Raw genomic sequence first — 10,002 nt, 5'->3', positions numbered from 1 at the left:
TTGAGACAACTAATGGGCTGGACAAGTTTCTTCTCCTCAGCTTAGAGACACAATGTTCATGTGTGTGAAGTAGCTGTGCTTTGGCAGTTCCTTTTGCATCCGCAGTGCCCGTCACAGTGAGAAACTCATATAATTGAGTGACTGGCAGTAACAAGGAATATCTACACGGTATTCCACTGCTTGTGCCACCCTTGTAAACCTTTGGTTTTGTGAGATGAATTTCTGAATAGGTTTTTTATTTCTTCACATTTAAAATCATGATTTCTACTTATGTTCTTGTCTCTTTTGGAGACATGAAATCCCTCTAGGCACCAATCTGCATTTTTAGGCCCTTTAAAACTGTTTGTGATGTTGTCTTTCACTTATCCGCAGGGATACAGCACCTCAGGAGAATCTAAAATTCTCTATGGAAGTACCTCAGCTCTACAGAAATGATATCTTCATGAGAATGTAGAGTGGTTTTATTAATTCTGCAAAACAATTTCATAGCAAAGACCAAGTTATCTGTGATGATAAGTATAATAGCCAGAAATCTAAAATAAAATTTTTCCCTTTTTTTTTTTTTTCAGTTGAATAGCCTAATTGGAATGGAAGAAATGACATTATTAAATACCAGAATGAAGATCACCAGGGAAATAATCTAACTGCTGACACTCTAATGTTAACTGAGTGCTTCTAAATAATCACTAATCAGAAGCTTGAATTAAACTGAGACAGACTGATCTAAGCACTAGACTATTCAAAATGAGTGCAAGAGATTTGGCGGAAAGTTCTACTGCATTAAATATGCGGGACTAAAGAAATCATGCTTCTATTTTATTTTAAGTAAACATATTATCATTTGATACATCTTGGTCTTTCTTCATGTACCATGAATCACACAGCACTTCAAGCCTTGATTAATATTCTTAATTGCTCTCCCTTTTTTGGTCTTGCAGCTGGCAGATGGGACACTGCAAATCAGAAGGTGCCATATCAATTGTGTTTATACTTCTTGGGAACAAATGGCATTACTGCCTGCATGTTTATCCCTTTTGATCCATACACAATTGGAACAGGGTGCAATAATCAAGACTTGCTCTTTTTTCCCCCTTTGTTTCTCATCTCTGTGGCATTAGCCCTGATAGGAGCAGATGACAGGAGGTGAACAACATGAGCCAATTTCCTCAATGCCAAGCACCTTGCAGCAATAAGGAGGTCTGGAAATCTCACAGCACCTGCCAGGGAGATGCTTGCCTTCCATCACGTTGGGCTGAAAATTTCTTAGTGAGAGTGTTGATTGTTTCTATGTTTTTCCATGCCAGTGCCAATTAGGGTGGACACACAATGAATGCTGAAGAAGGAGTATCATGTAAGTACGAAGATGAGCAATGATAGCTAAATAGCTGAAAGGTGAATGAAGGTTCAATAATTCCTTTTGTTTGCTAAGGGCAACAATGACTGTTTTCTAAATGAAGGAATTCTAATTTTTCTAGAATCAACAAGTTGTTCAGACCTTTATGTTTCTTGCATTTTAGATGTTATTTGGTCACACTATCTTCCAGGAAAAATGACGAGTTTTCTGGCTAGCAGCAATGCAACACTTACTTTGAAATGAAAAGCAGTAACCATCTTTCTCTGCCCTGACAACTAGCAAAACCAGTTAATGAATGAAGTGAAAGAGTAGCCAGTTCATTTTAAAATGTCTACATTATTTCAAAATATTTTACATCTAAATTAGATGGCATATTTTATGTGGTCAGCATTGCTATCATAATCTATGATATTTTAGCCCAAGAAAACACATGATGCTATGTGCAGTTCAGTTGTCTTTAGGACACAGGAAGTTGTGCATATTTTTCAGTTAGATTTGTAGGAAGATGTTTTCTCAAGTGGTGTGTAGTGCACCATCCCATGAAAGCACTGAAGTGTGATCGACAAAACAGAAGCTTATTGGCTAAAATCTTAGGCCTCACTTTAAATTTTTCTCTTATTGGAAGAATGTAATTAATGAATCAAAGGATGACCTCATGTGATTGCTTAGATGTGACTATCAAAGAAAAAAAGTTGTAGAACACCACAAGATATGATGCCGGCACATAGCACTGCAGCAGAGCCCCCAAGCTCGGACACTGTTGGGGTCCAAGCTGCTCACTGTATTTCTCTGAAATATTTCAGGACTTTGGCATTAAAGGACTCTGTAACTATAAGAAATTGATGTCAACTTGCAGGTATTCAAAGAAGTGTGTATTGGAGAACACCCAATATTATGCTACAAGAGGAGCATTTAATTGCCAAGAATAGTCTGAATGTGTTTCCATTTAGGATGCATCAGTTATATCCTGGCTCTTCTTCAAGTGCGAATGCAAAACAATGCAAAGGCAGTTCAGTAATTCCTATAATTTCCAGTGATAAAGTGGAAGTCTAAGCAGGCTCCCACACTGTCATCCTTGTAAGACTTTTCTTACCTTATTTTCTTGGGTTGGAAATATATCTCCTTTTATGTTGTCATTTTATGTAATCACTATCAAGAGCTAACGAGACAACCAAAAGCTCTAAGTGTCTTGTTACAATTCCCTGAATGGGATTGTCAGGATCCTGAGCAGTCCCTGTTCTAACAGTAAACAAGTCCCAAAGAAATCAAGCTAGGGTGCAGGAAGCAGTAAAACATCAGATACCTCAATAACCCCCAGAACAGATTCATAGAATCATAGGATCATAGAATCATTGGATCGTTTAGGTTGGAAAAGATTTTTAAGATCTTCAAGCACAACCATCAACCTAACATTACAAGTCCACCACTAAACCATGTCCATAAGACTGTGTTCATATACCTCCAGGGATGATGACTCCACCACCACCCTGGGCAATCGGTTCTAGTGACTAACCACCCCTTCCATGAATAAATTATTCCTCATATCCAATGGAAATCTCCCGTGGAGTAACTTGAGGCCATTGCCTCGTGTTCTATCACTTGTCACCTGAGAATAGACATCATCATCCTCCTTGCTACAACATTTTTTCAAGTCAACCTCATTTCAGGTTTACCTTTGAAGTTTTATTTCCAGAAAATCTTATATAAAACATTTGAGCATATAACACATTTATTCTAAAGGAAGACTTGATGAGCAGTGGCTAGTGCTTCTCCTAGGACTGGCTGTGACTGAAGCAGTGCTGTCTCCTCTTCTGGTTAGGTAAATGCTTTGAATGAAGCATGTGAACTCTGCAGGCTACTGGTATGTTTGCTATGTGTTTCATAAGTCCAGCTCCTTCTTCTGTGACTCCAGACATTTCTTCTATAAGATATATTTATTTCCTTACATGAGACCAGTAATTGTTCCTTCCCCATTACTTTGGAATTTGTCACTGTTAATACAAGAAATGTCTCATTTTCACATGCTCTTGCAGCAGTTCTCAAACCCGGAATCCTGAAATGCTTTGCCTTACAAATTATTGTTTTGTATTGAGCTATTCTATTTTATTATTTATTGTTATTTCAGTTTCATAATCAGACTTTGAAATCTTGATTGGACAGTTCCTGCATTTGATGTTTGTGCCAAATTTCATTGCATTGCAGTCGTTATCACTGAACTTGAATTTTTGTTGCAGTCTTTGTCGCAGTGCTGAATTCTTGTAGTGGCTGCATAGTTGTTGTACAGTGTTTTATGCGATATCTGCTGGGAATGAGAGCATCTTGGAGTTGCATACTGTACCAACACCTTTTTATTTTGAACAGAGCCATCCCATCCTTTTTTGTTCCATTGACTATAACAATTATAATATAATTAAATTGCCCAAGTTGGAATAAAATTCTGTGAAATGTTTCCTGTAGCAGTGAGATCAAGATGTTTGTCCCTGATATGATTTACCACCCTGACGTACACAGGGCTCATTTCTCCCTCTGGCAGTATGTGACATTTATAATATAGTTTGCATTCCAGGCAGATTTCATGCTGAAAACAGAAGTGTATTAGAGAAATTGTTTGATACAAATTGGTCCAATTCTTGCAGAATACAGAATGAGAATGGTTAACATCCTCAAACCCAATCATTTTCCTGCTTTCAGGCACCCCGACATTGCTGTTCTGTAGCACCTGAACTTACAATGAACTGTCTGTTCTAACAGGCTTCATCTTCATTACAGCATAATATACTGTGGAGGTGTAAATCAGAAATTAGATGCTAGTGCTCTTGAAGTGTGATTTATTAGGAGGAAACTAAATTCCAGTAAGACAAGTACGCTTCTATTTGAATGTTGACAGAAGACAAGTAGAACATCTGATCGTTCCTCATTACTTTAAGAGCCTTCCTAATGAAATCAGATACAATAAATATCCAGATCTCTAGTTCAAGCCTTATTTGACATTTCATTACCATATGAATTGCACTTTTAACTTGGCAAGTTTAGACATAAAACTTGGGTACTAAGTACTATGTGAAAAATTGACTAGAAGCATTGTAAAGATTCCAATATCTCAGCAATTTTTTTGTTTGCTTTTATTGATCACTGCAATCTGGCTGAGGTGTCAGCAGCCAAAAAGCATTTGAAGTAAGTTGATATATTAAAAATGATACAACTTTTTATCTAGATTTATATTAGATGCAATCAGCTTACACACCACTGTGATCTACTTTGTGACTTTCAAAATTGGTTATGTCAAAATCAAAGGAAATTGTACTGAATAATATTCATATTTCAGTGCTAGTCATGTTTATTTATTCAGGTATTTTCTGTGATATGGTCCATAACACTCATTCTGGATGAAAGCCTAGAGATTTATAACTGCCCTAAATATGAAATATAATTATTTGCATTTAAGCATAGCCTGTTCTTAGTTAATGCAAAACTGTTGCATCACCCTACCTATCATATTTTGATTTTATGCAGCTTTTATTGAATTATATCCTGAATAATATAAGGGAAAATATTGTCATTAATGAATCCAAATGAATTAATGAATCCAGTATTTATCTTTAAGCCTGACTATCTTAAATTGGCTTTATCTGAAACCTGGTGTATCATGTAATAATCTGGGTGTGGTCTTTGGTTAAACCAAAGTGATTAATGTTGCCTAAATTACTTATGTTAAAAAATACAGACTTTTAGTCATTGAAAATACAACTTACAGCAGAACAAACAAACAAGATTTCATAGTGATGTTTAACAAGCAAGTCGTGTTTTAGTATAAACCCCATCCACATCTAGATTAATATCCAGTCTACTACTAAATGTTACATTTTTATCTGGCAGAACACAGATCTGGTAGGGGGAATGAATGGCCATGTAGATGAAAACCTCTTCCTTGCTTTGAACAGGATAAGTGACTGAAGGGGGTAGTCTGGTATGATGGCGTTGTCCTTGGTAAAGATGGGTTTAAATCTGTAATCTGATGTCAACTTCCCCAGTTAACCAGGGAAAGACCATCAGATTTGTATCCAAAAATTGTATTTGTTTATATTTACAGTGTGTCATAAAATCCTGAGGGCTGTTTAAGACCTAAGAAGAGGCTTGTGCTCTTGAATTCCCACTTTTCAAAATGGAATTGATCAAACTTTTCTGTTTTACAGTGTATTCTGAAGCCACAGAGGACACGGAGGAGGTGAGGTTTGTTTCCCTTCAGTGGTCTAGAAACAAAGATCACAGCACAAGGCAGCCCAACAACATTTCTCAGTACTGTCCTAGAAAACTCTGAAGAGATGAAGAAGATCCAAATGGGAGTGATGTGATTGCACTGGCTCATAAGGAAATACGGAAAAAACCTTCAGAAAAAACAATAGGTTTCCATGCTGCATCTCTTTTAAAAGTTCTCTGTATTTTAGAGAGGATGGAGGGAAAAGAGATGATGAAATAGTAAAATGGCAGCCAAAGGAAAGAGCATGCATTCTTACCTAGGGTTCATTGGAGGGACCTACACATATGGATACTCAGGACCCATGGATCCATCTGCTTCTACCTTCTTCACTCATCTATTGCTTTGGTGACAATGCATTTTTTTGGGGGAAAAAAAACCCCAAACATTATCTTCAAGAAAGTATCATGTGAATAGAGTGTATGCCCACAAAGGCACAGAAGTAGATTGTTTCTTTATGCTGTTGAGGTGTATGCTACATAAGTATACTTGCTCTATTCTTATCTGGCCCAGATATTTTCCACCAGGTTACTTCCTGCTTTTCACCTTTACCTCCCCAAAGGACCATTTATTTTCTTTGCTAGGTATTCTGTTCTTTTTCACTGTGACCCCCAAAAATCTACAGGAAACATGTGAATTCTATTTCAGATTAGATCTCTCTCCTTTATTGTCTTGTACATCTATGGAATATGTCTAATACACAACCAGAAGCCTTTTTTTTTTTCCTCTTGCTGTTGTTAACTGTTTATTTCTTCATAAGCATTGTCTTCAAAGAAAAATGTCACTAGTGTAGCTGATGTGAAAGTATTTTTTTCTGCACAAATATTATAGATCACCATTTCCAGCAATATTTAAGTGCTGCTGCCCAGTCAAATTCTGTTCCTGACATCTACCCTGTCCATTTTGCTAGTGGTTGCTACAGCAGGAGCATGCATCAGGTTAACCAGCTCCATTTCTCTGCTGCAGCAAGGTGGGCTTTTATCTAGAGCTTATAGAAGTTCCCTTGTTCTGTTAAGAGATTTTTTTGCTATTAGATCCAATAGTTCATAGCATCTTTCTGTGCTCCCTTGCTTTTCTTCCCTATTACCATTTTCAGATTGAATGTCTGATCCTCAGTTGCACGATCTTGTCCACAAATCATACTGTCATTCCTTAGCTCACGTTTCTCCTGCTCTCCCTCTCTCATGCTGCTGACATATTGCACCTCCACAACCAGAGGAGATTTGTCAGGATGGTGCTACACTTCTTCCAAATCTGCCCTTCTTTGATAGCAGAACAAGTGCTGTCTTGTGTTTAACACTGCTGGCCTTTGCCCAGTTTTCAATATGTAAAGGGAGGATTTTTCTATTTGAAAAGTGACGCTCGTGTATTCTGCCAGAATTTAAGCTTTTTTTTTTTTTTTTTTTTTTCTATTTAGGATAAAACTTAAGCAGTCTCAGCTCAGGAATTCCTGCTCTGCCTTACCAATGCTTCTTGGGAAGCAACAAGTTGTGCAAGCCCATTTGTTCCTTGACCTTTACCAAGATAGGAAGTCATTCTGGATACAATAGCCAGTGAACATTGTTATATTTATAACAGTCTGTAAAAGTACAAAAAATATACTGTGCTGAACGTGTATAAAACCCTCAGTGACCAATAAAGCCAGTTAATGGAGCTGAAGCCTCTGATAGTCTCTGCAAAGAGGACCTTTGGGTCAGCCCCTGCTATGGAGGAGCTGAGTGGTTTCCATAGAGAAAAAGGCACTGTTCAGGAAGAGAAATATAAGGCTTTAATTTTTAAGTAACCTACTTTGAAAGGAAAAGCACAGATGGGTGTTTCTGGGAAAGTTGCGCATAAGAAATGGTGCTCTAGTACTGGCTTTAAGAACATGGTCAGACCTCTAGAGGGTTAGAACTGGGAGCCTGTTGATGCTTTCCAGGTCATTGAGAAATGAAGAATGTAGAAGTAGATGTGGATGTGGACCAGAATGATCTTAAAAGCTATTCTGGGAAATATCTTGTTATTTTCTCTACTAGGGTTCATTTTCTCTTCTATGGTGCAAGCCAATAAGAAGCCTTAGTTGCCAGCCTGAAAAAAATGTTAAGTGGATCTTTGGAGGGAAGCTGAGATTCACAAAAGGGACTAATACTTGCAGACTGGAAACCAATATACATGACAGAAACAAAGAAAGTGAGGACTGTGAATATTGCCTGGAGGGAAAGGTCTAAGTCCAGTCATAACTGTTTTCCTAGATAGTCCTAGCACTGCTTTCTTCAGTGCTCTAGATTTCTATAATATTTCATAGTGCATGTTGCTTTTTCCAACTTTCTCTCAGGTAGGTGAAGGTGCTTTGATCTTGCCTGGGACTGGGCTGTGAAGACTCTGCCTCTGTAGCAGATGAGGGCTGCTCTGTTGGTGTGACTCTCCAGAAGAACTTGTTGCTACAGGACATTGTGGGGATGCCAAATTGTCTGGATGAAAATGTTTTCTAATTCCCCCTACATATGTTCATGCTGCCCTGTGCTGTGGTTAGTGCAGAGCTATACAGGGCTATAGTTCTGTACATAGCTGTATAGCTATACACGCTACAGTTGTGTACATGGCATCATCACTCCCTGAAATGATTCATGTTATGATCTGATTTCAATACAGTGGGATTTTACCCCTACTCAGAATGGGAATAGGGACTGTGGGAGATGTTTCTTCGTGCTTCAAAATACAACTAAACCCAGATCCTACTAACACACACCACTGGGGTCACCTTTCCACATGAAGTTTAATCTTTATTTTGTGTGTTTCCAAAAATTCTCCGTAATGAGAGGTGAAGGAACGTGATTCTGGAAGTTATCAAGAGCAGGAGATTTGTCCATCAGGGCTCCCAGGATCACATTTCTGGCCCATTTCTGACAGGTCCGCCCTGCGTGGAGTTCATATTTATGGGTCTGTTAACAAAATAGTGATTTGGGATATATATTCACATTCAGGCTGGAAATGAAACTGTTTAAGCTGTTTCTCATTTTGCACTGGAGCTGCCACATCTGCAGCTGGGACTGTGCCGAGTCTCTGATGGAAGAGTAAGCAGATGGACTTCTAACCTTTACAAAGGGTATATTACAGCAAAGTGAATGGGAATTAAATTAGTGAAGCCGTTCACTCAGTCATTTTATCTGAAAATGGGAAAGTTCAGACATATCTTTGTATTGGAAATAGTTCTGTGCTCATTTTTTTCTGCTTTTATTTTATTTTGGTGAGAGAGAAAGGAGGAGTTCCTCTGCCCCAGTGGAATCAAAGTGGAAGAGGAAAAATTTGTCATTTTTTTCAGCTACAAATGTCCTTCGTGGGATTTGGAGAAAAACACTTGACTGGACTGTAGGATTGAAATCGCTGAAAAGAAGTCTCATAAAGCCAAAGGTAGAGACATTCATGGGAAATGGAACAGATGATCTATTTTTTTCTTGTACATTATAAATGTGATTCAGATGAACAAGTACAGGTTCTGCTCTTTAAATTACACTTTGCCTTTAGGCACGATCCTTGACTTTCTCATTAGATTTGATGTCAGAGATTATTAAGTGACACTTCTTGACCTGAGATCTAAGTCTGGAGGGTGAAGAATTCTGTTTTATCAGCTCATGTGTTTCACTGGGAATTTTATTTGTGATGAAAAATGGTTACTACTATAACTATTCGGTGTTAACAGCATTAAAAAAATATCATAGAGTTAACTTGGAAATGGGACAAGGAACCCAAGAGAGGAGTCTTCATTAGCATCTTGCCCCTAAACATTTCTTTTTGGTGGAATGTCTCTCTGCTGCTTTTGTAGTAAAGGAAAGTGTCTCCTTTTCTGTTCTCACACTGGAAAGTGCAAATCAGACAAAACTGTAGGGTAGGAGAGTAGGATCACACGTAACTTTTAGGAAGAGTACAAGGTAAAAAAAAGATGTGAATAGATGCTACTGCCAGCAGAGAGACTGTTAACATGAAGAACTCACTACACATTTAGTAGAAAGTCTCCAGTTTGTGTTGTCTTCAGGTTCAGTGGTGCTACTGATGTGCCTCTGGATAAACGAAAGCAAATCCTCATTAAAATGTAGCTCCTGGTGATTCTTGTAACAGCTGAATTATCCAGAGCAGATGATATCAATAACAAAAAAGTGAACACGTCCATTTCTTTGTCTGATTGGCAGCTCCATAATGAATACTACATAACATGCCTGCAATAATATGAGAGTAGGTCATGGAAACACAGCAGTTCAGGTATTTCAGTGAGCTGGGTTCCAGCCAGAAATACACATTTTTAAAATGGCCAAAGATAAAGTTATTAAGGTTATACTGAGGATCGAATAAAAACATGGTTACAGGCTGAGGGGGAAATCTAGTCTCAGAGCAAGGACACTGAATAGAATATGGGATG

At 38.0% G+C, this 10,002-nt stretch overlaps 1 long non-coding RNA gene across 1 annotated transcript; it reads left to right on the top strand.

The window, feature by feature from the left end:
* LOC110395854 lies at positions 1,138-7,244 on the top strand. The gene is made up of 3 exons (XR_002436654.1): positions 1,138-1,351; positions 5,548-5,579; positions 7,027-7,244. It is a non-coding gene; the product is annotated as an uncharacterized LOC110395854 (long non-coding RNA).

Source organism: Numida meleagris, chromosome 1 (assembly GCF_002078875.1).
Source record: "Numida meleagris isolate 19003 breed g44 Domestic line chromosome 1, NumMel1.0, whole genome shotgun sequence".
NCBI lineage: Eukaryota > Metazoa > Chordata > Aves > Galliformes > Numididae > Numida > Numida meleagris.
Note: the sequence above shows the minus strand (reverse complement) of the source record. Positions and strands in the feature narration are given on the sequence as shown.